The sequence below is a fragment of the Primulina tabacum genome, unplaced genomic scaffold, assembly GCF_025594145.1.
Source record: "Primulina tabacum isolate GXHZ01 unplaced genomic scaffold, ASM2559414v2 Contig1166, whole genome shotgun sequence".
NCBI classification, from domain to species: domain Eukaryota; kingdom Viridiplantae; phylum Streptophyta; class Magnoliopsida; order Lamiales; family Gesneriaceae; genus Primulina; species Primulina tabacum.
The window spans coordinates 1-25,961 of record NW_027460134.1 but is presented as its reverse complement, the minus strand read 5'-3'; the positions used below and the strand labels follow the sequence as shown (position 1 = coordinate 25,961).

Below are 25,961 nucleotides of genomic sequence, written 5' to 3'. Positions count from 1 at the left end.
CGTGTGGAGCGGGCGGCGATGGACAACACGCCAGCAACTGCTCTCGCCCATCAAACCATGAAGTTAAGCGTTCTGGCGAGATGGCAGAGCTAGGATGGGTGACCTCCTCAAGGAAGTCTCGTGTCACGACCGTTTACGTAAATTATAGCTAAAACAGTCGAAATAATTGTTTTTAATGAGTTAACCGTCTCCGGAGTAATCTGTGTCATACCTTCCGCACCAAAACCGGCTCACGACCACAAAAATCGCTAAATGTTCCCAGAAAATAGAAAAAAAAATAAGAATAAGAAAATAGCGAATGTAAATCTATTATTATGCCTGCGATACGTTAAAATGGAACCAGAATCGAATTTCGGACTTCCTAAGCAGATTTCTCGAGGAAACGGAAGCTTAACAGAAGCGGAAAATCGCAAATTAGAGGGTCTTAGAGAAGAAATTCGGCTAAAATCTCGCCAGTCCGCAATGAGTCTCGTTCGTTTGCCCGTTTACAATAAAATTACGCTACAATGTTGTCTAAAATCGACAGTGCCCGAGCTACGTTGATTCACATGTCTTATCTGGTCCAGATCGAGATTCAGATGATTTGATCCGAAAATCGTCTGTCAACAGGTAATCTAAAATAGAAAAAACACGAAAAGGGGTGCAACAGAGAACTTCCCAGAGGGTCCCCCTTCTAGTACTGCTCTCGCCCAAGCACGCTTAACTTCGGAGTTCTTATGGGATCCGGTGCATTAGTGCTCGTATGATCGCACCCGGCATTGAGTGAGATGTTTATTCTTATATCCCTCGAGTACGAGTGGAGCGGGCGGCGATGGACAACACGCAGCACTGCTCTCGCCCAACAGAACCATAAAGTTAAGGGTTCTGGCACGATTGCAGAGCTAGGATGGGTGACCTCCCTAGGAAATCCTTGTGTCGCGACCGTTTACGTAAATTATGGTTAAAACAGTAGAAATAATTGTTTTTAATGAATTAACCGTCTCCGGAGTAATCTGCGTCATACCCTTCCGCACAGAACCGGCTCACGACAACAAAAATCGCGAATGTTTAGCTATTATTATGCTTGAGATACGATAAAATGGAATCGGAATCGAATTTCGGACTTCTAAGCGGATTTCTCGAGGAAACGGAAACTTACAGAAGTGGAAAATCGCAAATTAGAGGGTCTTAGAGGAAGGAATTCGATTAAAATCTCGCCAGCTCATTGCGCAGCAATGTGTCTCGTTCGTTTGCCCCGTTTACAATCAAATTAGGCTACAATTTGTCCAAATCCGACAGTGCCCGAGCTACATTGATTTACATGTCTTATCTTGTCTCGATCGAGATTCAGATGATTTGAGCCGAAAATCGTCTGTCAACAATTAATCAAAAATAGAAAAACACGAAAAGAGGTACAATATGAGGACTTCCCAAGGGGTCACCCATCTAGTACTGCTCTCGCCCAAGCACGCTTAACTTTTGAGTTCTGATGGTATCCGGTGCATTAGTGCTGGTATGATCTCACCCGACATTGAGTGGGATGTTTATTTTTATATCCCTCGAGTACGAGTGGAGGCGGGCGGCGATGGACAACCCGCGGCACTGCTCTCAGCCCAACAGAACCATGAAGTTAAGCGTTCTGGCGCGATTGCAGAGCTAGGATGGGTGACCTCCATGGGAAGTCCTCGTGTCGCGACCGTTTACGTAAATTATGGCTAAAACAGTAGAAATAATTGTTTTTAATGAGTTAACCGTCTCCGGAGTAATCTGCATCATACCCTTCCGCATAGAATCGGCTCACGACAACAAAAATCGCTAAATGTTCCCAGAAAATAGAAAAAAAATAAGAATAAGAAAATAGCGAATGTAAAGCTATTATTATGCTTGGGATACGATAAAATGGAATCGGAATCGAATTTCGGACTTCTTAAACGGATTTCTCGAGGAAACGGAAGTTTAACAGAAGCGGAAAATCGCAAATTAGAGGGTCTTAGAGAAGCAATTCGGCTAAAATCTCGCCAGCTCATTGCGGAGCAATGAGTCTCGTTCGTTTGGCCGTTTACAAACAAACTATCCTTACAATTTTGTCCAAATAAGGCAGTGCCCGAGCTACGTTAATTTCACATGTCTTATCTGGTCCCGATCGAGATTCAGATGATTTGAGCCGAAAATCGTCTGTCAACAAGTAATCAAAAATAGAAAAACACCAAAAGTGGTGCAACACGAGGACTTCCCAGGGGGTCACCCATCCTAGTATTGCTCTCGTCCAAGCACGCTGAACTTCGGAGTTCTGATGGGATCTTGTGCATTAGTGCTGGTATGATCAAACCCGACATTGTGTGGGATGTTTATTCTTATATCCCTTGAGTACGTGTGGAGCTGGCGGCGATGGACAACACGCGGGACTGCTCTCGCCCAATCAGAACCATGAAGTTAAGCATTCTGGCGCGATGGCAGAGCAAGGATGGACCTCCTGGGAAGTCCTCGTGTCACGATCGTTTACGTAAATTATGGCTAAAAAAATCGAAATAATTGTTTTTAATGAGTTAACCGTCTCCGGAGTAATCTGCGTCATACCCTTCCGCACAGAACCGGCTCACGACAACAAAAATCGCTAAATTTCTCAGAAAATAGAAAAAAAAATAAGAATAAGAAAAAAGCGAATGTAAAGCTATTAGTATGCCTGAGATACGATAAAATGGAACTGGAATCGAATTTCGACTTTCTAAGCAGATTTCTCGAGGAAACGAAAGTTTAACAGAAGCGGAAAATCGCAAATTAGAGGGTCTTAAAGAACAAATTCGGCTAAAATCTCGCCAGCTCATTGCGGAGTAATGAGTCCTCGTTCGTTTGCCTGTTTACAATCAAATTAGCCTACAATTTTGTCCAAATCCGGCAGTGCCTGAGCCACGTTGATTTCACATGTCTTATCTGGTTCCGATCGAGATTCAGATGATTTGAGCCGAAAATCGTCTGTCAACAAGTTATCAAAAATAGAAAAAAACAAAAGGGGTGCAACACGATGACTTCCCAGGGGGTCGCCCATCCTAGTACTGGTCTCGCCCAAGCATGCTTAACTTCGAAGTTCTAATGGTATCCGGTGCATTAGTGCTGGTATGATCGCACCCGACATTCAGTGGGTTGTTTATTCTTATATCCCTCGAGTACGTGTGTAGCGGGCGACGATAGACAACAAGCGGCACTGCTCTCGCCCAATCAGAACCATGAAATGAAGCGTTCTGGCGCAATGGCAGAGCTAGGATGGTTCACCTACCGGGAAGTCCTCGTGTCGCGACCGTTTACGTAAATTATGGCTAAAACAGACGAAATAATTGTTTTTAATGAGTTTACCGTCTCCGGAGTAATCTGTGTCATACCCTTCCGCACAGAACCGGCTAACGATAACAAAAATCGATAAATGTTTCGAGAAAATAGAAAAAAAATAAGAATAGAAAAATAGCGAATGTAAAGCTATTATTATGCCTGAGATATGATAAAATGGAACCGGAGTCGAATTTCGAACTTCCTAAGCAGATTTTTCGAGGAAACGGAAGCTTAACAGAAGCGGAAAATCGCAAATTAGAGGGTCTTAGAGATGAAATTCGGCTAAAATCTCGCCAGTCCGCAATGAGTCTCGTTCGTTTGCCCGTTTACAATCAAATTAGGCTACAATTTTGTCCAAATCCGGCAGTGCCCGAGCTACGTTGATTTCACATGTTTTATCTTGTCCCGATCGAGATTCAGATGATTTGAGCCGAAAATCGTCTGTCAACAGGTAATCAAAAATAGGAAAACACGAAAAAGGGTGCAACACGAGGACTTCCCAGGGGGTGTTCTGATGGGATCCGGTGCATTAGTGATGGTATGATCGCACCTGACATTGAGTGGGATGTTTATTCTCATATCCTTCGAGTACGAGTGAAGCGGGCGGCGATGGACAACACGCGGCACTGCTCTCGCCCAACAGAACCATGAAGTTAAGCGTTCTGGCGCGATTGCAGAGCTAGGATGAGTGACATCCCTGGGAAGTTCTCGTGTCGCGACCGTTTACGTAAATTATGGCTAAAACAGTAGAAATAATTGTTTTTAATGAGTTAACCGTCTCTGGAGTAATCTGCGTCATACCCTTCCGCACAAAACCGGCTCATGACAACAAAAATCGCTAAATGTTCCCAGAAAATAGAAAAAAAAATAAGAATAAGAAAATAGCGAATGTAAAGATATTATTATGCTTGGGATACGATAAAATGGAACCGGAATCAAATTTCGGACTTCCTAAGCCGATTTCTCGAGGAAACGGAAGCTGAACAGAAGCGGAAAATCGCAAATTAAAGGGTCTTAGAGAAGGAATTTGGCTAAAATCTCGCCACCTCATTGCTGAGTAATTAGTCTCGTTCGTTTGCCCGTTTACAATTAAATTAGCCTACAATATTTTCCAAATCCGGCAGTGCCCGAGCTACGTTGATTTCACATGTCTTATCTGGTCACGATCGAGATTCAGATGATTTGAGCCGAAAATCGTCTGACAACAAATAATCAAAAATAGAAAAACACGAAAAAGAGTGCAACACAAGGACTTCCCAGGGGGTCACCCATCCTAGTACTGCTCTCGCCCAAGCACGCTTAACTTCGAAGTGCTGAGGGGATGTGGAGCATTAGTGATTGTATGATCGCACCTGACATTGAGTAGGATGTTTATTCTTATATCCCTCGAGTATGTGTGGAGCTGGCGGCGATGGATAACACGCGGCACTGCTCTCGCCCAATCAGAACCATGAAGTTAAGCATTCTGGCGCGATGGCAGAGCTAGGATGGGTGACCTCCATGGGAAGTCCTCGTGTCGCGACCGTTTACGTAAATTATGGATAAAACAGTCGAAATTATTGTTTTTAATGAGTTAACCGTCTCCGGAGTAATCTGCTTCATACTCTTCCGCACAGAACCAGCTCACTACAACAAAAATCGATAAATGTTCCAAAAAAAATAGAAAAAATTAAGAAGAATAAAATAGCGAATGTAAAGCTATAATTATGCCTCGTATACGATAAAATGGAACCGGAATCGAATTTCGAACTTCCTAAGCGGATTTCTCGAGAAAACGAAAGCTTAACAGAAGCGTAAAATTTCGCCAGCTCATTGCGGAGCAATGGGTCTCGTTGTTTTGCCCATTTACAATAAAATTAGCCTACAATTTTGTCTAAATCCGGCAGTGCCCGAGCTACGTTAATTTCACATGTCTTATCTGGTCACGATCGAGATTCAGATGATTTGAGCTGAAAATCGTCTGTCAACAAGTAATCAAAACCATGAAGTTGATGGGTGACCTCCTTGGGAAGTGCTCGTGTCGCGACCGTTTACGTAAATTATGTATAAAACAGTCGAAAATAAATTTTTTTAATGAGTTAACCGTCTCTGGAGTAATTTGCGTCATACCATTCCGCGCAAAACCGGTTCACGACAACAAAAATCGCTAAATGCTCCCAAAAAATAGAAAAAAAAGGAATTCGGTTAAAATCTTACAATAAAATAGAACAGGAATCGAATTTCGGACTTTCTAAGCGGATTTCTCGAGGAAACGGAAGCTTAACAGAAGCGAAAAATCGCAAATTAGAGGGTCTTAGAGAAGGAATTCGGCTAAAATCTCGCCAGCTCATTGCGGAGTAATGAGTCTCGTTCGTTTGTCTGTTTACAATCAAATTCGGCTACAATTTTTTCCAAATCCGGCAGTGTCCGAGATACATTGATTTTTTCCAAATCCGGCAGTGTCCGAGATAAGTTGATTTCAAATTCGGCTACAATTTTTTCGCATTAGTGCTGGTATGATCGCAACCGACATTGAGTGGGATGTTTATTCTTATATCCCTCGAGTATGTGTGGAGCGGGCGGCGATGGACAACACGCGGCTCTGCACTCGCCCAATCAGAACCATGAAGTTAAGCGTTCTGGCGCGATGGCAGAGCAAGGATGGGTGACCTCCCCAGGAAGTCCTCGTGTCGCGACCGTTTACGTAAATTATGGCTAAATCAGTCGAAATAATTGTTTTCAATGAGTTAACCATCTCCGGAGTAATATGCATCATACCCTTCCGCCCAGAACCGGCTCACGACAACAAAAATCGTTAAATGTTCCCAGAAAATAGAAAAAAAATAAGAATAAGAAAATAGCGAATGTAAAGCTATTATTATGCCTTGGATACGATAAAATGGAGCCGTAATCGAATTTTGGACTTCCTAAGCGGATTTCTCGAGGAAACGGAAGCTTAAAAGAATCGGAAAATCGCAAATTAGAGGGTCTTAGAGAAGGAATTTGGCTAAAATCTCGCCAGCTCATTGCGATGTAATGAGTCTCGTTCGTTTGCCCGTTTACAATCAAATTAGGATACAATTTTGTCCAAATTCGGCAGCGCCCGAGCTACGTTGATTTCACATGTCTTATCTGGTCCCGATCGAGATTTAGATGATTTGAGCCGAAAATCGTCTGTTAACAAGTAATCAAAAATAGAAAAACAAGAAAAGGGGTGCAACACGAGGACAGCCCAGGGGGTCACTCATCCTAGTACTGCTCTCGCCCAAGCACATATAACTTCGGAGTTCTGATGGGATCCGGTGCATTAGTGCTGGTAAGATCGCACCCGACATTGAGTGGGATGTTTATTCTTATATCCCTCGAGTACGTGTGGAGCGGGTGGCGATGGACAACACGCGGCACTGCTCTCGCCCAATCAAAACTATGAAGTTAAGCGTTCTGGCGCGATGGCCGAGCTAGGTTGGGTGACCTCCCTGGGAAGTCCTCGTGTCACGACCGTTTACGTAAATTATGGATAAAACAGTCGAAAATAATTTTTTTTAATGAGTTAACCGTCTCCGGAGTAATCTGCGTCATACCATTCCACACAGAACCGGCTCACGACAAAAAAAATTGCTAAATGTTACCAAAAAATAGAAAAAAATAAGAAGAAGAAAATAGCGAATGTAAAGCTATTATTATGCCTGGGATACGATAAAATGGAACCGGAATCGAATTTCGAACTTCCTAAGCGTATTTCTCGAGGAAACAGAAGCTTAACAGAAGCGGAAAATCGCAAATTAGAGGGTCTTAGAGAAGGAATTCGGCTAAAATCTCGCCAGCTCATTGCAGAGTAATGAGTCTCATTCGTTTGTCCGTTTACAATCAAATTCGGCTACAATTTTGTCAAAATCCGGCAGTGCCCGAGATAAGTTGATTTCACATGTCTTATCTGGTCCTGATCGAGATTCAGATGATTTGAGCCAAAAATCGTCTGTCAACAATTAATCAAAAATAGAAAAACACGAAAAGAGGTGCAACACGAGGAATTCCAAGGGGCTCACCCATCCTGGTACTGCACTCGCCCAAGCACACTTAACTTCGGAGTTCTGATGGGATCCGGTGCATTAGTGCTGGTATGATCGCACCCGACCTTGAGTGGGATGTTTATTCTTTTATCCCTCGTGTACGTTTGGAGCAGGCGGCGATTGACAACACGCGGCACTACTCTATCCCAATCAGAACCATGAAGTTAATCATTCTGGCGCGATGGCAGAGATAGGATGGGTGACCTCCCTGGGAAGTCCTCGTGTCTAGACGGTTTACGTAAATTATGGCTAAAACAGCCGAAATAATTGTTTCAAATGAGTTAACCATCTCCGGAGTAATCGGCGTCATACCCTTCCGCGCAGAACCGGCTCACGACAACAAAAATCGCTAAATGCTCCCAAAAAATAGAAAAAAAAATAAGAATAAGAAAATAGCGAATGTAAAGCTATTATTATGCCTGTGATACGATAAAATGGAACCTGAATCGAATTTCAGACTTCCTAAGCGGATTTCTCGAGGAAACGGAAGCTTAACAAAAGCGGAAAATCGCAAATTAGAGGGTCTTAGAGAAGGAATTCGGCTAAAATCTCGCCAGCTCATTGCGGAGTAATGAGTCTCGTTCGTTTTCCCGTTTACAATCAAATTAGGCTACAATTTTGTCCAAATCCGGCAGTGCCTGAGCTACTTTGATTTCACATGTCTTATTTGGTCCCGATCGAGATTCAGATGATTTGAGCCGAAAATCGTCTGTCAACATTTAATCAAAAATAGAAAAACACGAAAAGGGGTGCAACACGAGGAAATCCCAAGAGGTCACACAGCCTAGTACAGCTCTCGTCCAAGCACGCTTAACTTCGGAGTTCTGAGGGGATCCGGTGCATTAATGTTGGTATGATCGCACCTGACATTGAGTGGGATGTTTATTCTTATATCCCTCGAGTATGTGTGGAGCGGGCGGCGATGGACAACACGCGGCACTGCTCTCGCCCAATCAGAACCATGAAGTTAAGCGTTCTGGCGCGATGGCAGAGCTAGGATGGGTGACCTCCCTAGGAAGTCCTCCTGTCGCGACCGTTTACGTAAATTATGGCTAAAACAGTCGAAATAATTGTTTTTAATGAGTTAACCATCTCCGGAGTAATCTGCATCATACCCTTCCGCACAGAACCGGCTCACGACAACAAAAATCGCTAAATGTTCCTAGAAAATAGAAAAAAAATAAGAATAAGAAAATAGCGAATGTAAAGCTATTATTATGCCTGGGATACGATAAAATGGAACCGGAATCGAATTTTGGACTTCCTAAGCGGATTTCTCGAGGAGACGGAAGCTTAACAGAAGCGGAAAATCGCAAATTAGAGGGTCTTAGAGAAGGAATTCGGCTAAAATCTCGCCAGCTCATTGCGAAGTAATGAGTCTCGTTCGTTTGCCCGTTTACAATCAAATTAGGCTACAATTTTGTTCAAATCCGGCAGTGCCTGAGCTACTTTGATTTCACATGTCTTATCTGGTCACGATCGAAATTCAGATGATTTGAGCCGAAAATCGTCTGTCAACAATTAATCAAAAATAGAAAAACAAGAAAAGGGATACAACACGAGGAATTCCCAAGGGGTCACCCATCCTAGTATAGCTCTCGTCCAAGAACGCTTAACTTCGGAGTTCTGAGGGGATCCGGTGCATTAATCCTGGTATGATCGCACCTGACATTGAGTGGGATGTTTATTTTTATATCCCTTGAGTATGTGTGGAGCGGGCGGCGATGGACAACACGCGGCACTGCTCTCGCCCAATCAGAACCATGAAGTTAAGCGTTCTGGCGCGATGGCAGAGCTAGGATGGGTGACCTCCCTGGGAAGTCCTCTTGTCGCGACCGTTTACGTAAATTATGGCTAAAACAGTCGAAATAATTGTTTTTAATGAGTTAACCTTCTCCGGAGTAATCTGCGTCATACCCTTCCGCACAGAACCGGCTCACGACAACAAAAATCGCTAAATGTTCCTAGAAAATAGAAAAAAAAATAAGAATAAGAAAATAGCAAATGTAAAGCTATTATTATGCCTGGGATACGATAAATGGAACCGGAATCGAATTTTGGACTTCCTAAGCGGATTCTCGAGGAAACGGAAGCTTAACAGAAGCGGAAAATCGCAAATTAGAGGGTCTTAGAGAAGGAATTCGGCTAAAATCCTCCATCTCATTGCGGAGTAATGAGTCTCGTTCGTTTGCCCGTTTACAATCAAATTAGCCCACAATTTGTCCAAATCCGACAGTGCCCGAGCTACGTTGATTTCACATGTCTTATCTGGTCCCGATCGAGATTTAGATGATTTGAGCCGAAAATCGCCTGTCAACAAGTAATCAAAAATAGAAAAACACGAAAAGGGGAACAATACGATGACTTCCCACGGGGTCACCCATCCTAGTACTGCTCTCGCCCAAGTACGCTTACATTCGAAGTTCTGATGGGATCCGGTGCATTAGTGCTAGTATGATCGCACCCGACATTGAGTGGATTTTTAATCTTATATCTTTCGAGTACGTGTGGAGCGGGCGACGATGGACAACACGCGGCACTGCTCTCGCCAAATCAAAACCATGAAGTTAAGCGTTCTGGCGCGATGGCCGAGCTAGGATGGGTGACCTTCCTGGAAGTCCTTGTGTCGCGACCGTTTACGTAAATTATGGGTAAAACAGTCGAAATAATTGTTTTTAATGAGTTAACCATCTCCGGAGTAATCTGCGTCACACCCTTCCGCACAGAACCGGCTCACGGCAATATAAATCGCTAAATGTTCCCAGAAAATAGAAAAAAATAAGTAGAAGAAAAAAGCGAATGTAAAGCTATTATAATGCTTAAGATATGATAAAATGGAACAGGAATCGAATTTCGAACTTCCTAAGCGGATTTCTCGATGAAACGGAAGCTTAACAGAAGCGGAAAATCGCAAATTAGAGTGTCTTAGAGAAGGAATTCGGCTAAAATCTCGCCAGCTCATTGCGGAGTAATGAGTCTCGTTCGTTTGCCCGTTTACAATCAAACTAGGCTACAATTTTGTCCAAATCCGGTAGTGCCCGAGCTACGTTGATTTCACATGTCTTATCTGGTCACGATCGAGATTCAGAGGATTTGAGCCGAAAATCGTCTATACACAAGTAATCAAAAATAGAAAAACACGAAAAGGGGTGCATCATGAAGACTTACCAGGGGGTCAGCCATCCTAGTACTGCTCTCGCCCAAGCACGCTTAACTTCGGAGTTCTGATGGGATCCGATGCATTAGTGCTGGTATGATCGCACCCGACATTGAGTGGGATTTTTATTCTTATATCTCTCGAATACGTGTGGAGTGGGCGACGATGGACAACACGCGGCACTGCTCTCGCCCAATCAGAACCATGAAGTTAAGCGTTTTAGCGCGATGGTAGAGCTAGAATGGGTGACCTTTCTGGGAAGTCCTCGTGTCGCGACCATTTACGTAAATTATGGCTAAAACAGTCGAAATAATTGTTTTTAATGAGTTAACCGTCTCCGGAGTAATCTGCGTCATACCCTTCCGCACAGAATCGGCTCACGGCAACAAAAATCGCTAAATGTTCCGAGAAAATAGAAAAAAAAATAAGAAGAAGAAAATAGCGAATGTTAAGCTGTAATTATAACTGAGATACCATAAAATGGAACAGGAATCTAATTTCGAACTTCCTAAGCGGATTTCTTGAGGAAACGGAAGCTTAAAAGAAGCGAAAAATCGCAAATTAGAGAGTCTTAGAGAAGGAATTCGGCTAAAATCTCGCAGCTCATTGCAGAGTAATGAGTCTCATTCGTTTGTCCGTTTACAATCAAATTCGGCTACAATTTTGTCAAAATCCGGCAGTGCCCGAGATAAGTTGATTTCACATGTCTTATCTGGTCCCGATCGAGATTCAGATGATTTGAGCCGAAAATCGTATGTCAACAAGTAATCAAAAATAGAAAAACACGAAAAGGGGTACAACAAGTGGACTTCACAGGGGGTCACCCATCCTAGTACTGCTCTCGCCCAAGCACGCTTAACTTCGGAGTTCTGATGGGATCCGGTGCATTATTGCAGGTATGATCGCACCCGAAATTGAGTGGGATTTTTATTCTTATATCTCTCGAGTACGTGTGAAGCGGGCGACGATGGACAACACGCGACACTGCTCTCGCCAAATCAGAACCATGAAGTTAAGCGTTCTGGCGCGATGGCAGAGCTAGGATGGGTGACCTCCATGGGAAGTCCTCGTGTCGCGACCGTTTACGTAATTTATAGCTAAAGCAGTCGAAATAATTGTTTTTAATGAGTTAACCGACTCGGAGTAATCTGCGTCATACTCTTTTCCGCACAGAACCGGCTCACGACAACAAAAATCGCTAAATATTCTTAAAAATATAAAAAAAATAAGAAGAAGAAAATAGCGAATGTAAAGCTATTAACAGAAGCGGAAAATCGCAAATTAGAGGGTCTTAGAGAAGGAATTCGGCTAAAATCTCGCCAGCTCATTGCGTAGCATTGAGTCTCAGTCATTTGCTTGTTTACCCATCCTAGTACTGCTCTTGCCCAAGCACGCTTAACTTCGGAGTTCTGATTGGATCCGGTGCATTAGTGCAGGTATGATCGCACCCGACATTGAGTGGGATGTTTATTCTTATATCTCTCTAGTACGTGTGGAGCGGGCGACGATGGACAACACGCGGCACTGCACTCGCCCAATCAGAACTATGAAGTTAAGCGTTCTGGCGCGATGGCCGAGCTAGGATGGGTGACCTTCCTGGGAAGTCATTGTGTCCCGACCGTTTACGTAAATTATGGCTAAAACAGTCGAAATAATTGTTTTAATGAGTTAACCGTCTCCGGAGTAATCTGCGTCATACCCTTCCACACAGAACCGGCTCACAGCAACAAAAATCGCTAAATGTTCCCAGAAAATAGAAAGAAAATAAGAAGAAGAAAATAGCGAATGTAAAGCTATTATTATGCCTGAGATACGATAAAATGGAACAGGAAACGAATTTCGAACTTCCTAAGCAGATTTCTCGAGGAAACGGAAGCTTAACAGAAGCGGAAAGTCGCAAATTAGAGGTTTAGAGATGGAATTCGCCTAAAATCTCGCCAGCTCATTTCGGAGTAATGATTCTCGGTCGTTTGCTCGTTTACAATCAAATTAGCCTACAATTTTGTCCAAATCCGGCAGTGCCCGAGCTACGTTGATTTCACATGTCTTATTTGGTCCCGATCGAGATTCAGATGATTTGAGCCGAAAATCGGCTGTCAACAATTAATCAAAAATAGAAAAACACGAAAAGGGGTGCAACACGAGGACTTCCAGGGGGTCAGACATCCTAGTACTACTCTTGCCCAAGCATGCTTAACTTCGGAGTTCTGATGGGATCCGGTGCATTAGTGCTGGTATGATCGCACCCGATATTGAGTGGGAAGTTTATTCTTATATCTCTCGAGTACGTGTGGAGCGGGCGACGATGGACAACACGCGGCACTGCTCTCGCTCAATAAGAACCATGAAGTTAAGCGTTCTGGCGCGATGGCAGAGCTAGGATGGGTCACCTTCCTGGGAAGTCCTCGTGTCGCCACCGTTTACGTAAATTAGGGCTAAAACTGTCGAAATAATTGTTTTTAATGAGTTAACCATCTCCAAAGTAATCTTTGTCACACCCTTCCGCACAGAACCGGCTCACGGCAATATAAATCGCTAAATGTTCCCAGAAAATAGAAAAAAATAAAAAGAAGAAAATAGCGAATGTAAAGCTATTATTATGCCTAAGATACGATTAAATGGAACAGGAATCGAATTTCGAACTTCCTAAGAGGATTTCTCGATGAAACGAAAGCTTAACAGAAGCGGAAAATCGCAAATTAGAGGGTCTTAGAGAAGGAATTCGGCTAAAATCTCGCCAGCTCATTGCGGAGTAATGAGTCTCGTTCGTTTGCCCGTTTACAATCAAACTAGGCTACAATTTTGTCCAAATCCGGTAGGGCCCGAGCTACGTTGATTTCACATGTCTTATATGGTTTCGATCGAGATTCAGATGATTTGAGCCGAATATCGTCTGTCAACAAGTAATCAAAAATAGAAAAACAAGAAAAGGGGTGCATCACGAGGACTTAGCAGGGGGTCACCCATCCTAGTACTGCTCTCGCCCAAGCACGCTTAACTTTGGAGTTCTAATGGGATCCGGTGCATTAGTGTTGGTATGATCGCACCCGACATTGAGTGGGATTTTTATTCTTATATCTCTCGAGTACGAGTGGAGCGGGCGACGATGGACAACACGCGGCACTGATCTCGCCCAATCAGAACCATGAATTTAAGCGTTCTGGCGCGATGGCAGAGCTAGGATGGGTGACCTCCCTGGGAAGTCCTCGTGTCGCGATCGTTTACGTAAATTATGGATAAAACATTCGAAATAATTGTTTTTAATGAGTTAACCGTCTCCGGAGTAATCTGCGTCATACCCTTCCGCACAGAACCGGCTCACGGCAACAAAAATCGCTAAATGTTCCAGAAAATAGAAAAAAAAATAAAAAGAAGAAAATAGCGAATGTAAAGCTATTATTATGCTTGAGATACGATAAAATGGAACAGGAATCGAATTTCGAACTTCCTAAGCGGATTTCTCGAGGAAACGAAGCTTAACAGAAGCGGAAATCGCAAATTAGAGGGTCTTAGAGAAGGAATTCGGCTAAAATCTCGCAGCTTATTGCGTAGTAATGAGTCTCGTCCGTTTGCCCAGTTTACAATCAAATTAGCCTACAATTTTGTCGAAATCCGGCAGTGCCCGAGCTACTTTCATTTCACATGTCTTATCTAGTCCCGATCGAGATTCAGATGATTTGAGCCGAAAATCGTCTGTCAACAAGTAATCAAAAATAGAAAAACACGAAAATGGGTGCAACACGAGGACTTCCCAGGGGGTCACCCATCCTAGTACTGCTCTCGCCAAAGCACGCTTAAATTCAGAGTTCTGATGGGATCCGGTGCATTAGTGCTGGTATGATCGCACCAGACATTGAGTGCGATTTTTATTCTTATATCTCTCGAGTACGTGTGAAGCGGGCGACGATGGACAACACGCGGCACTGCTCTCGCCCAATCAGAACCATGTAATTAAGCGTTCTAGCGCGATAGCAGAGCTAGGACGGGTGACCTCCTGGGAAGTCCTCGTGTAGCGACCGTTTACGTAAATATAGCTAAAACAGTCGAAATAATTGTTTTTAATGAGTTAAACGTCTCCGGAGTAATCTGCGTCATATCCTTTTCCGCACGGAACCGGCTCACGACAACAAAAATCGCTAAATGTTCCCAAAAATAGAAAAAAAAATAAGAAGAAGAAAATAGCGAATGTAAAGCTATTATTATGCCTGGGATACGATAAAATGGAACCAGAATCGAATTTCGAACTTCCTAAGCGGATTTCTCGAGGAAACGAAAGCTTAACAGAAGCGGTAAATCGCAAATTAGAGGGTCTTAGAGAAGGAATTCGGCTAAAATCTCGTCAGCTCATTGCGTAGTAATGAGTCTCGTCCGTTTGCCCGTTTACAATCAAATTAGCCTACAATTTTGTCCAAATCCGGCAGTGCCCGAGCTACTTTCATTTCACATGTCTTATCTGGTCCCGATCGAGATTCAGATGATTTGAGCCGAAAATCGTCTGTCAACAAGTAATCAAAAATAGAAAAAAACGAAAAAGGGTGCAACACGAGGACTTCCCAGGGGTCACCCATCCTAGTACTTGCTCTCGCCAAGCACGCTTAACTTCGGAGTTCTGATGGGATCCGGTGCATTAGTGCTGGTATGATCGCACCCGACATTGAGTGGGATGTTTATTCTTATATCCCTCGAGTACGTGTGGAGCGGGCGGCGATGGACAACACGCGGCACTGCTCTCGCCCAATCATAACCATGAAGTTAAGCGTTCTGGCGCGATGGCAGAGCTAGGATGGGTGACCTCCCTGGGAAGACCTCGTGTCGCGACCGTTACGTAAATTATGGATAAAACAGTCGAAATAATTGTTTTTAATGAGTTAACCGTCTCCGGAGTAATCTGCGTCATACCCTTCCGCACAGAACCGGCTCACGACAACAAAAATCGATAAATGTTCCCAGAAAATAGAAAAAAAATAAGAAGAAGGAAATAACGAATGTAAAGCTATTATTATTCTTGGGATACGATAAAATGGAACCAGAATCGAATTTCGAACTTCCTAAGCGGATTTCTCGAGGAAACGAAAGCTTAACAGAAGCGGTAAATCGCAAATTAGAGGGTCTTAGAGAAGGAATTCGGCTAAAATCTCGTCAGCTCATTGCGTAGTAATGAGTCTCGTCCGTTTGCCCGTTTACAATCAAATTAGCCTACAATTTTGTCCAAATCCGGCAGTGCCCGAGCTACTTTCATTTCACATGTCTTATCTGGTCTCGATCGAGATTCAGATGATTTGAGCCAAAATCGTCTGTCAACAAGTAATCAAAAATAGAAAAAACACGAAAAGGGGTGCAACACGAGGACTTCCCAGGGGGTCACCCATCCTAGTACTGCTCTCGCCCAAGCACGCTTAACTTCGGAGTTCTGATGGGATCCGGTGCATTAGTGCTGGTATGATCGCACCCGACATTGAGTGGGATGTTTATTCTTATATCCCTCGAGTACGTGTGGAGCGGGCGGCGATGGACAACACGCGGCACTGCTCTCGCCCAATCATAACCATGAAGTTAAGCGTTCTGGCGCGATGGCAGAGCTAGGATGGGTGACCTCCCTGGGAAGACCTCGTGTCGCGACCGTTTACGTAAATTATGGATAAAACAGTCGAAATAATTGTTTTTAATGAGTTAACCGTCTCCGGAGTAATCTGCGTCATACCCTTCCGCACAGAACCGGCTCACGACAACAAAAATCGATAAATGTTCCCAGAAAATAGAAAAAAAATAAGAAGAAGGAAATAACGAATGTAAAGCTATTATTATGCTCTGGATACGATAAAATGGAACCAGAATCGAATTTCGAACTTCCTAAGCGGATTTCTCGAGGAAACGAAAGCTTAACAGAAGCGGTAAATCGCAAATTAGAGGGTCTTAGAGAAGGAATTCGGCTAAAATCTCGTCAGCTCATTGCGTAGTAATGAGTCTCGTCCGTTTGCCCGTTTACAATCAAATTAGCCTACAATTTTGTCCAAATCCGGCAGTGCCCGAGCTACTTTCATTTCACATGTCTTATCTGGTCCGATCGAGATTCAGATGATTTGAGCCGAAAATCGTCTGTCAACAAGTAATCAAAAATAGAAAAACACGAAAAAGGGTGCAACACGAGGACTTCCCAGGGGGTCACCCATCCTAGTACTGCTCTCGCCCAAGCACGCTTAACTTCGGAGTTCTGATGGGATCCGGTGCATTAGTGCTGGTATGATCGCACCCGACATTGAGTGGGATGTTTATTCTTATATCCCTCGAGTACGTGTGGAGCGGGCGGCGATGGACAACACGCGGCACTGCTCTCGCCCAATCATAACCATGAAGTTAAGCGTTCTGGCGCGATGGCAGAGCTAGGATGGGTGACCTCCCTGGGAAGACCTCGTGTCGCGACCGTTTACGTAAATTATGGATAAAACAGTCGAAATAATTGTTTTTAATGAGTTAACCATCTCCGGAGTAATCTGCGTCATACCCTTCCGCACAGAACCGGCTCACGACAACAAAAATCGATAAATGTTCCCAGAAAATAGAAAAAAAATAAGAAGAAGGAAATAACGAATGTAAAGCTATTATTATGCTTGGGATACGATAAAATGGAACCGAATCGAATTTCGAACTTCCTAAGCGGATTTCTCGAGGAAACGAAAGCTTAACAGAAGCGGTAAATCGCAAATTAGAGGGTCTTAGAGAAGGAATTCGGCTAAAATCTCGTCAGCTCATTGCGTAGTAATGAGTCTCGTCCGTTTGCCCGTTTACAATCAAATTAGCCTACAATTTTGTCCAAATCCGGCAGTGCCCGAGCTACTTTCATTTAACATGTCTTATCTGGTCCCGATCGAGATTCAGATGATTTGAGCCGAAAATCGTCTGTCAACAAGTAATCAAAAATAGAAAAACACGAAAAGGGGTGCAACACGAGGACTTCCCAGGGGGTCACCCATCCTAGTACTTGCTCTTCGCCCAAGCACGCTTAACTTCGGAGTTCTGATGGGATCCGGTGCATTAGTGCTGGTATGATCGCACCCGACATTGAGTGGGATGTTTATTCTTATATCCCTCGAGTACGTGTGGAGCGGGCGGCGATGGACAACACGCGGCACTGCTCTCGCCCAATCATAACCATGAAGTTAAGCGTTCTGGCGCGATGGCAGAGCTAGGATGGGTGACCTCCCTGGGAAGACCTCGTATCGCGACCGTTTACGTAAATTATGGATAAAACAGTCGAAATAATTGTTTTTAATGAGTTAACCGTCTCCGGAGTAATCTGCGTCATACCCTTCCGCACAGAACCGGCTCACGACAACAAAAATCGATAAATGTTCCCAGAAAATAGAAAAAAAATAAGAAGAAGGAAATAACGAATGTAAAGCTATTATTATGCCTCGGATACGATAAAATGGAACCGGAATCGAATTTCGAACTTCCTAAGCGGATTTCTCGAGGAAACGAAAGCTTAACAGAAGCGGTAAATCGCAAATTAGAGGGTCTTAGAGAAGGAATTCGGCTAAAATCTCGTCAGCTCATTGCGTAGTAATGAGTCTCGTCCGTTTGCCCGTTTACAATCAAATTAGCCTACAATTTTGTCCAAATCCGGCAGTGCCCGAGCTACTTTCATTTAACATGTCTTATCTGGTCCCGATCGAGATTCAGATGATTTGAGCCGAAAATCGTCTGTCAACAAGTAATCAAAAATAGAAAAACACGAAAAGGGGTGCAACACGAGGACTTCCCAGGGGGTCACCCATCCTAGTACTGCGCTTTCGCCCAAGCACGCTTAACTTCGGAGTTCTGATGGGATCCGGTGCATTAGTGCTGGTATGATCGCACCCGACATTGAGTGGGATGTTTATTCTTATATCCCTCGAGTACGTGTGGAGCGGGCGGCGATGGACAACACGCGGCACTGCTCTCGCCCAATCATAACCATGAAGTTAAGCGTTCTGGCGCGATGGCAGAGCTAGGATGGGTGACCTCCCTGGGAAGACCTCGTAGTCGCGACCGTTTACGTAAATTATGGATAAAACAGTCGAAATAATTGTTTTTAATGAGTTAACCGTCTCCGGAGTAATCTGCGTCATACCCTTCCGCACAGAACCGGCTCACGACAACAAAAATCGATAAATGTTCCCAGAAAATAGAAAAAAAATAAGAAGAAGGAAATAACGAATGTAAAGCTATTATTATGCCTCGGATACGATAAAATGGAACCGGAATCGAATTTCGAACTTCCTAAGCGGATTTCTCGAGGAAACGAAAGCTTAACAGAAGCGGTAAATCGCAAATTAGAGGGTCTTAGAGAAGGAATTCGGCTAAAATCTCGTCAGCTCATTGCGTAGTAATGAGTCTCGTCCGTTTGCCCGTTTACAATCAAATTAGCCTACAATTTTGTCCAAATCCGGCAGTGCCCGAGCTACTTTCATTTAACATGTCTTATCTGGTCCCGATCGAGATTCAGATGATTTGAGCCGAAAATCGTCTGTCAACAAGTAATCAAAAATAGAAAAACACGAAAAGGGGTGCAACAAGAGGACTTCCCAGGGGGTCACCCATCCTAGTACTGCGCTTTCGCCCAAGCACGCTTAACTTCGGAGTTCTGATGGGATCCGGTGCATTAGTGCTGGTATGATCGCACCCGACATTGAGTGGGATGTTTATTCTTATATCCCTCGAGTACGTGTGGAGCGGGCGGCGATGGACAACACGCGGCACTGCTCTCGCCCAATCATAACCATGAAGTTAAGCGTTCTGGCGCGATGGCAGAGCTAGGATGGGTGACCTCCCTGGGAAGACCTCGTATCGCGACCGTTTACGTAAATTATGGATAAAACAGTCGAAATAATTGTTTTTAATGAGTTAACCGTCTCCGGAGTAATCTGCGTCATACCCTTCCGCACAGAACCGGCTCACGACAACAAAAATCGATAAATGTTCCCAGAAAATAGAAAAAAAATAAGAAGAAGGAAATAACGAATGTAAAGCTATTATTATGCCTGGGATACGATAAAATGGAACCGGAATCGAATTTCGAACTTCCTAAGCGGATTTCTCGAGGAAACGAAAGCTTAACAGAAGCGGTAAATCGCAAATTAGAGGGTCTTAGAGAAGGAATTCGGCTAAAATCTCGTCAGCTCATTGCGTAGTAATGAGTCTCGTCCGTTTGCCCGTTTACAATCAAATTAGCCTACAATTTTGTCCAAATCCGGCAGTGCCCGAGCTACTTTCATTTCACATGTCTTATCTGGTCCCGATCGAGATTCAGATGATTTGAGCCGAAAATCGTCTGTCAACAAGTAATCAAAAATAGAAAAACACGAAAAGGGGTGCAACACGAGGACTTCCCAGGGGGTCACCCATCCTAGTACTGCTCTCGCCCAAGCACGCTTAACTTCGGAGTTCTGATGGGATCCGGTGCATTAGTGCTGGTATGATCGCACCCGACATTGAGTGGGATGTTTATTCTTATATCCCTCGAGTACGTGTGGAGCGGGCGGCGATGGACAACACCCGGCACTGCTCTCGCCCAATCATAACCATGAAGTTAAGCGTTCTGGCGCGATGGCAGAGCTAGGATGGGTGACCTCCCTGGGAAGACCTCGTGTCGCGACCGTTTACGTAAATTATGGATAAAACAGTCGAAATAATTGTTTTTAATGAGTTAACCGTCTCCGGAGTAATCTGCGTCATACCCTTCCGCACAGAACCGGCTCACGACAACAAAAATCGATAAATGTTCCCAGAAAATAGAAAAAAAATAAGAAGAAGGAAATAACGAATGTAAAGCTATTATTATGCTTCGGATACGATAAAATGGAACCGGAATCGAATTTCGAACTTCCTAAGCGGATTTCTCGAGGAAACGAAAGCTTAACAGAAGCGGTAAATCGCAAATTAGAGGGTCTTAGAGAAGGAATTCGGCTAAAATCTCGTCAGCTCATTGCGTAGTAATGAGTCTCGTCCGTTTGCCCGTTTACAATCAAATTAGCCTACAATTTTGTCCAAATCCGGCAGTGCCCGAGCTACTTTCATTTAACATGTCTTATCTGGTCCCGATCGAGATTCAGATGATTTGAGCCGAAAATCGTCTGTCAACAAGTAATCAAAAATAGAAAAACACGAAAAGGGGTGCAACACGAGGACTTCCCAGGGGGTCACCCATCCTAGTACTGCGCTTTCGCCCAAGCACGCTTAACTTCGGAGTTCTGATGGGATCCGGTGCATTAGTGCTGGTATGATCGCACCCGACATTGAGTGGGATGTTTATTCTTATATCCCTCGAGTACGTGTGGAGCGGGCGGCGATGGACAACACGCGGCACTGCTCTCGCCCAATCATAACCATGAAGTTAAGCGTTCTGGCGCGATGGCAGAGCTAGGATGGGTGACCTCCCTGGGAAGACCTCGTATCGCGACCGTTTACGTAAATTATGGATAAAACAGTCGAAATAATTGTTTTTAATGAGTTAACCGTCTCCGGAGTAATCTGCGTCATACCCTTCCGCACAGAACCGGCTCACGACAACAAAAATCGATAAATGTTCCCAGAAAATAGAAAAAAAATAAGAAGAAGGAAATAACGAATGTAAAGCTATTATTATGCCTCGGATACGATAAAATGGAACCGGAATCGAATTTCGAACTTCCTAAGCGGATTTCTCGAGAAAACGAAAGCTTAACAGAAGCGGTAAATCGCAAATTAGAGGGTCTTAGAGAAGGAATTCGGCTAAAATCTCGTCAGCTCATTGCGTAGTAATGAGTCTCGTCCGTTTGCCCGTTTACAATCAAATTAGCCTACAATTTTGTCCAAATCCGGCAGTGCCCGAGCTACTTTCATTTCACATATCTTATCTAGTCCCGATCGAGATTCAGATTATTTGAGCCGAAAATCGTCTGTCAACAAGTAATCAAAAAAAGAAAAACACCAAAAAGGGTGCAACACGAGGACTTCCCAGGGGGTCACCCATCCTTGTACTGCTTCTCGCCCAAGCACACTTAACTTCGGAGTTCTGATGGGATCCGGTGCATTAGTGCTTGTATGATCGCACCCGTCATTGAGTGGGATGTTTATTCTTATATCCCTCGAGTACGGGTGGAGCAAGCGGCGATGGACAACAGCCCGGCACTGTTCTCGCCCAATCAGAACCATGAAGTTAAGCAGTTCTGGCGCGATGGCAGAGCTATGATGGGTGACCTCCCTGGGAAGACCTCGTGTCGCAACCGTTTACGTAAATTATGGATAAAACAGTCGAAATAATTGTTTTTAATGAGTTAACCGTCTCCAGAGTAATCTGCGTCATACCCTTCCGTACAGAACCGGCTCACGACAACAAAAATCGATAAATGTTCCCATAAAATAGAAAAAAAATAAGAAGAAGGAAATAACGAATGTAAAGCAATTATTATGTTTGGGATACGATAAAATGGAACCGGAATCGAATTTCGAACTTCCTAAGCGGATTTCTCGAGGAAACGAAAGCTTAACAGAAGCGGTAAATCGCAAATTAGAGGGTCTTAGAGAAGGAATTCGGCTAAAATCTCGTCAGCTCATTGCGTAGTAATGAGTCTCGTCCGTTTGCCCGTTTACAATCAAATTAGCCTACAATTTTGTCCAAATCCGGCAGTGCCCGAGCTACTTTCATTTCACATGTCTTATCTGGTCCCGATCGAGATTCAGATGATTTGAGCCGAAAATCGTCTGTCAACAAGTAATCAAAAATAGAAAAACACGAAAAGGGGTGCAACACGAGGACTTCCCAGGGGGTCACCCATCCTAGTACTGCGCTTTCGCCCAAGCACGCTTAACTTCGGAGTTCTGATGGGATCCGGTGCATTAGTGCTGGTATGATCGCACCCGACATTGAGTGGGATGTTTATTCTTATATCCCTCGAGTACGTGTGGAGCGGGCGGCGATGGACAACACGCGGCACTGCTCTCGCCCAATCATAACCATGAAGTTAAGCGTTCTGGCGCGATGGCAGAGCTAGGATGGGTGACCTCCCTGGGAAGACCTCGTATCGCGACCGTTTACGTAAATTATGGATAAAACAGTCGAAATAATGTTTTTAATGAGTTAACCGTCTCCGGAGTAATCTGCGTCATACCCTTCCGCACAGAACCGGCTCACGACAACAAAAATCGATAAATGTTCCCAGAAAATAGAAAAAAAATAAGAAGAAGGAAATAACGAATGTAAAGCTATTATTATGCCTGGGATACGATAAAATGGAACCGGAATCGAATTTCGAACTTCCTAAGCGGATTTCTCGAGGAAAACGAAAGCTTAACAGAAGCGGTAAATCGCAAATTAGAGGGTCTTAGAGAAGGAATTCGGCTAAAATCTCGTCAGCTCATTGCGTAGTAATGAGTCTCGTCCGTTTGCCCGTTTACAATCAAATTAGCCTACAATTTTGTCCAAATCCGGCAGTGCCCGAGCTACTTTCATTTCACATGTCTTATCTAGTCCCGATCGAGATTCAGATGATTTGAGCCGAAAATCGTCTGTCAACAAGTAATCAAAAAAAGAAAAACACCAAAAAGGGTGCAACACGAGGACTTCCCAGGGGGTCACCCATCCTAGTACTGTTCTCGCCCAAGCACACTTAACTTCGGAGTTCTGATGGGATCCGGTGCATTAGTGCTTGTATGATCGCACCCGTCATTGAGTGGGATATTTATTCTTATTTCCCTCGAGTACGGGTGGAGCAAGCGGCGATGGACAACACCCGGCACTGTTCTCGCCCAATCAGAACCATGAAGTTAAGCGTTCTGGCGCGATGGCAGAGCTATGATGGGTGACCTCCCTGGGAAGACCTCGTGTCGCAACCGTTTACGTAAATTATGGATAAAACAGTCGAAATAATTGTTTTTAATGAGTTAACCGTCTCCAGAGTAATCTGCGTCATACCCTTCCGTACAGAACCGGCTCACGACAACAAAAATCGATAAATGTTCCCAGAAAATAGAAAAAAAATAAGAAGAAGAAAATAACGAATGTAAAGCAATTATTATGTTTGGGATACGATAAAATGGAACCGGAATCGAATTTCGAACTTCCTAAGCGGATTTCTCGAGGAAACGAAAGCTTAACAGAAGCGGTAAATCGCAAATTACAGGGTCTTAGATAAGGAATTCGGCTAAAATCTCATCAGCTCATTGCGTAGTAATAAGTCTCGTCCGTTTGCCCGTTTACAATCAAATTAGCCTACAATTTTGTCCAAATCCGGCAGTGCCCGAGCTACTTTCATTTCACATATCTTATGTGGTCTCGATCGAGATTCAGATGATTTGAGCCGAAAATCGTCTGTCAACAAGTAATCAAAAATAGAAAAACACGAAAAGGGGTGCAACACGAGGACTTCCCAGGGGGTCACCCATCCTAGTACTGCGCTTTCGCCCAAGCACGCTTAACTTCGGAGTTCTGATGGGATCCGGTGCATTAGTGCTGGTATGATCGCACCCGACATTGAGTGGGATGTTTATTCTTATATCCCTCGAGTACGTGTGGAGCGGGCGGCGATGGACAACACGCGGCACTGCTCTCGCCCAATCATAACCATGAAGTTAAGCGTTTCTGGCGCGATGGCAGAGCTAGGATGGGTGACCTCCCTGGGAAGACCTCGTGTCGCGACCGTTTACGTAAATTATGGATAAAATAGTCGAAATAATAGTTTTTAATGAGTTCACCGTCTCCGGAGTAATCTGCGTCATACCCTTCCGCACAGAACCGGCTCACGACAACAAAAATCGATAAATGTTCCCATAAAATAGAAAAAAAATAAGAAGAAGGAAATAACGAATGTAAAGCTATTATTATGCCTGGGATACGATAAAATGGAACCGGAATCGAATTTCGAACTCCTAGGCGGATTTCTCGAGGAAACGAAAGCTTAACAGAAGCGGTAAATCGCAAATTAGAGGGTCTTAAGAGAAGGAATTCGGCTAAAATCTCGTCAGCTCATTGAGTAGTAATGAGTCTCTGTCCGTTTGCCCATTTACAATCAAATTAGCCTACAATTTTTGTCCAAATCCTGGCAGTGCCCGATCTACTTTCATTTTAACATGTCTTATCTGGTCCCGATCGAGATTCAGATGATTTGAGCCGAAAAATCGTCATGTCAACAAGTAATCAAAATAGAAAAACACGGAAAAGGAGGTGCAACCACGAGGACTTCCCAGGGGTCACCCATCCTAGTACTGCTCTTCGCCCAAGCACGCTTAACTTCGGAGTTCTGATGGGATCCGATGCATTAGTGCTGGTATGATCGCACCCGACATTGAGTGGGATGTTTATTCTTATATCCCTCGAGTACGTGTGGAGCGGGCGGCGATGGACAACACGCGGCACTACTCTGCCCAATCATAACCATGAAGTTAAGCGTTTCTGGCGCGATGGCAGAACTAGGATGGGTGACCTCCCTGGGAAACCTCGTGCGCGACCGTTTACGTAAATTATGGATAAAACAGTCGAAATATTGTTTTTTAATGAGTTAACCGTCTCCGGAGTAATTCTGCGTCTTACCCTTCCACACAGAACCGGCTCACGACAACAAAATGAATAAATGTTCCCGGAAAATAGAAAAAAAGATAAGAAGAAGGAAATAACGAATGTAAAGCTACTTATTATGCTTAGGATACGATAAAATGGAACCGGAATCGAATTTCGAACTTTCTAAGCGGATTTCTCGAGGGAAACGAAAGCTTAACAGAAGCGGTAAATCGCAAATTAGAGGGTCTTAGAGAAGGAATTCGGATAAAAATCTCGTCAGCTCAATGCGTAGTAATGAGTCTCCTCCGTTTGCCCGTTTACAATCAAATTAGCCTACAATTTTGTCAAATCTGGCAGTGCCCGAGCTACTTTCATTTAACAGTCTTATCTGGTCCGATCGAGATTCAGATGATTTGAGCCGAAAATCGTTGTCAACAAGTAATCAAAAATAGAAAAACACGAAAAGGGTGCAACACGAGGACTTCCCAGGGGTCACCCATCCTAGTACTCGCTTCGCCCAAGCACGCTTAACTTCGGAGTTCTGATGGGATCCGGTGCATTAGTGCTGGTATGATCGCACCCGACTTGAGTGGGATGTTTATTCTTATATCCCTCAGTACGTGTGGAGCGGGCGGCGATGGACAACACGCGGCACTGCTCTCGCCCAATCATAACCATGATTAAGCGTTCTGGCGCTGGCAGAGCTAGGATGGGTGACCTCCCTGGGAAGACCTCGTCGCGACCGTTTACGTAAATTATGGATAAAAGTGAAATAATTGTTTTTAATGAGTTAACCGTCTCCGGAGTAATCTGCGTCATACCCTTCCGCACAGAACCGGCTCACGACAACAAAAATCGATAAATGTTCCCAGAAAATAGAAAAATAGAAGAAGGAATAAATGTAAAGCTATATTATGCCTCGGATACGATAAAATGGAAC

The 25,961-nt window shown here is 44.0% G+C and overlaps 24 non-coding genes and 5 pseudogenes across 24 annotated transcripts; all 29 read right to left on the bottom strand.

The window, feature by feature from the left end:
• Positions 1–637: 637 nt before the first annotated feature.
• On the bottom strand, positions 638–754 carry LOC142535918 (5S ribosomal RNA). Its single transcript, XR_012817870.1, has one exon. It is a non-coding gene; the product is annotated as a 5S ribosomal RNA (ribosomal RNA).
• A 634-nt stretch (positions 755–1,388) lies between these two features.
• LOC142535925 (5S ribosomal RNA) lies at positions 1,389–1,506 on the bottom strand (annotated as a pseudogene).
• A 685-nt stretch (positions 1,507–2,191) lies between these two features.
• Positions 2,192–2,310, bottom strand: LOC142535919 (5S ribosomal RNA; annotated as a pseudogene).
• A 678-nt stretch (positions 2,311–2,988) lies between these two features.
• LOC142535914 (5S ribosomal RNA) lies at positions 2,989–3,107 on the bottom strand. The gene has a single exon (XR_012817866.1). It is a non-coding gene; the product is annotated as a 5S ribosomal RNA (ribosomal RNA).
• Positions 3,108–4,538: 1,431 nt separating this feature from the next.
• On the bottom strand, positions 4,539–4,657 carry LOC142535923 (5S ribosomal RNA; annotated as a pseudogene).
• Positions 4,658–6,493: 1,836 nt separating this feature from the next.
• LOC142535917 (5S ribosomal RNA) lies at positions 6,494–6,612 on the bottom strand. Its single transcript, XR_012817869.1, has one exon. It is a non-coding gene; the product is annotated as a 5S ribosomal RNA (ribosomal RNA).
• A 683-nt stretch (positions 6,613–7,295) lies between these two features.
• Positions 7,296–7,414, bottom strand: LOC142535904 (5S ribosomal RNA). Its single transcript, XR_012817856.1, has one exon. It is a non-coding gene; the product is annotated as a 5S ribosomal RNA (ribosomal RNA).
• Positions 7,415–8,098: 684 nt separating this feature from the next.
• On the bottom strand, positions 8,099–8,217 carry LOC142535922 (5S ribosomal RNA; annotated as a pseudogene).
• Positions 8,218–8,900: 683 nt separating this feature from the next.
• On the bottom strand, positions 8,901–9,019 carry LOC142535916 (5S ribosomal RNA). The gene has a single exon (XR_012817868.1). It is a non-coding gene; the product is annotated as a 5S ribosomal RNA (ribosomal RNA).
• A 680-nt stretch (positions 9,020–9,699) lies between these two features.
• On the bottom strand, positions 9,700–9,818 carry LOC142535921 (5S ribosomal RNA; annotated as a pseudogene).
• Positions 9,819–10,498: 680 nt separating this feature from the next.
• LOC142535915 (5S ribosomal RNA) lies at positions 10,499–10,617 on the bottom strand. The gene has a single exon (XR_012817867.1). It is a non-coding gene; the product is annotated as a 5S ribosomal RNA (ribosomal RNA).
• A 683-nt stretch (positions 10,618–11,300) lies between these two features.
• Positions 11,301–11,419, bottom strand: LOC142535906 (5S ribosomal RNA). The gene has a single exon (XR_012817858.1). It is a non-coding gene; the product is annotated as a 5S ribosomal RNA (ribosomal RNA).
• A 1,220-nt stretch (positions 11,420–12,639) lies between these two features.
• LOC142535913 (5S ribosomal RNA) lies at positions 12,640–12,757 on the bottom strand. The gene has a single exon (XR_012817865.1). It is a non-coding gene; the product is annotated as a 5S ribosomal RNA (ribosomal RNA).
• A 682-nt stretch (positions 12,758–13,439) lies between these two features.
• LOC142535912 (5S ribosomal RNA) lies at positions 13,440–13,558 on the bottom strand. The gene has a single exon (XR_012817864.1). It is a non-coding gene; the product is annotated as a 5S ribosomal RNA (ribosomal RNA).
• A 681-nt stretch (positions 13,559–14,239) lies between these two features.
• LOC142535907 (5S ribosomal RNA) lies at positions 14,240–14,358 on the bottom strand. Its single transcript, XR_012817859.1, has one exon. It is a non-coding gene; the product is annotated as a 5S ribosomal RNA (ribosomal RNA).
• Positions 14,359–15,041: 683 nt separating this feature from the next.
• On the bottom strand, positions 15,042–15,159 carry LOC142535910 (5S ribosomal RNA). The gene has a single exon (XR_012817862.1). It is a non-coding gene; the product is annotated as a 5S ribosomal RNA (ribosomal RNA).
• A 682-nt stretch (positions 15,160–15,841) lies between these two features.
• LOC142535909 (5S ribosomal RNA) lies at positions 15,842–15,960 on the bottom strand. The gene has a single exon (XR_012817861.1). It is a non-coding gene; the product is annotated as a 5S ribosomal RNA (ribosomal RNA).
• A 682-nt stretch (positions 15,961–16,642) lies between these two features.
• LOC142535920 (5S ribosomal RNA) lies at positions 16,643–16,761 on the bottom strand. Its single transcript, XR_012817871.1, has one exon. It is a non-coding gene; the product is annotated as a 5S ribosomal RNA (ribosomal RNA).
• Positions 16,762–17,443: 682 nt separating this feature from the next.
• On the bottom strand, positions 17,444–17,564 carry LOC142535927 (5S ribosomal RNA). Its single transcript, XR_012817873.1, has one exon. It is a non-coding gene; the product is annotated as a 5S ribosomal RNA (ribosomal RNA).
• A 683-nt stretch (positions 17,565–18,247) lies between these two features.
• Positions 18,248–18,368, bottom strand: LOC142535902 (5S ribosomal RNA). Its single transcript, XR_012817854.1, has one exon. It is a non-coding gene; the product is annotated as a 5S ribosomal RNA (ribosomal RNA).
• A 684-nt stretch (positions 18,369–19,052) lies between these two features.
• Positions 19,053–19,173, bottom strand: LOC142535905 (5S ribosomal RNA). The gene has a single exon (XR_012817857.1). It is a non-coding gene; the product is annotated as a 5S ribosomal RNA (ribosomal RNA).
• Positions 19,174–19,856: 683 nt separating this feature from the next.
• LOC142535897 (5S ribosomal RNA) lies at positions 19,857–19,975 on the bottom strand. Its single transcript, XR_012817850.1, has one exon. It is a non-coding gene; the product is annotated as a 5S ribosomal RNA (ribosomal RNA).
• Positions 19,976–20,658: 683 nt separating this feature from the next.
• On the bottom strand, positions 20,659–20,779 carry LOC142535901 (5S ribosomal RNA). The gene has a single exon (XR_012817853.1). It is a non-coding gene; the product is annotated as a 5S ribosomal RNA (ribosomal RNA).
• A 683-nt stretch (positions 20,780–21,462) lies between these two features.
• LOC142535911 (5S ribosomal RNA) lies at positions 21,463–21,582 on the bottom strand. Its single transcript, XR_012817863.1, has one exon. It is a non-coding gene; the product is annotated as a 5S ribosomal RNA (ribosomal RNA).
• A 685-nt stretch (positions 21,583–22,267) lies between these two features.
• Positions 22,268–22,388, bottom strand: LOC142535900 (5S ribosomal RNA). Its single transcript, XR_012817852.1, has one exon. It is a non-coding gene; the product is annotated as a 5S ribosomal RNA (ribosomal RNA).
• A 683-nt stretch (positions 22,389–23,071) lies between these two features.
• Positions 23,072–23,190, bottom strand: LOC142535926 (5S ribosomal RNA). The gene has a single exon (XR_012817872.1). It is a non-coding gene; the product is annotated as a 5S ribosomal RNA (ribosomal RNA).
• A 683-nt stretch (positions 23,191–23,873) lies between these two features.
• On the bottom strand, positions 23,874–23,994 carry LOC142535899 (5S ribosomal RNA). Its single transcript, XR_012817851.1, has one exon. It is a non-coding gene; the product is annotated as a 5S ribosomal RNA (ribosomal RNA).
• A 691-nt stretch (positions 23,995–24,685) lies between these two features.
• LOC142535908 (5S ribosomal RNA) lies at positions 24,686–24,805 on the bottom strand. Its single transcript, XR_012817860.1, has one exon. It is a non-coding gene; the product is annotated as a 5S ribosomal RNA (ribosomal RNA).
• A 680-nt stretch (positions 24,806–25,485) lies between these two features.
• Positions 25,486–25,603, bottom strand: LOC142535903 (5S ribosomal RNA). Its single transcript, XR_012817855.1, has one exon. It is a non-coding gene; the product is annotated as a 5S ribosomal RNA (ribosomal RNA).
• Between the last annotated feature and the right edge of the window lie 358 nt (positions 25,604–25,961).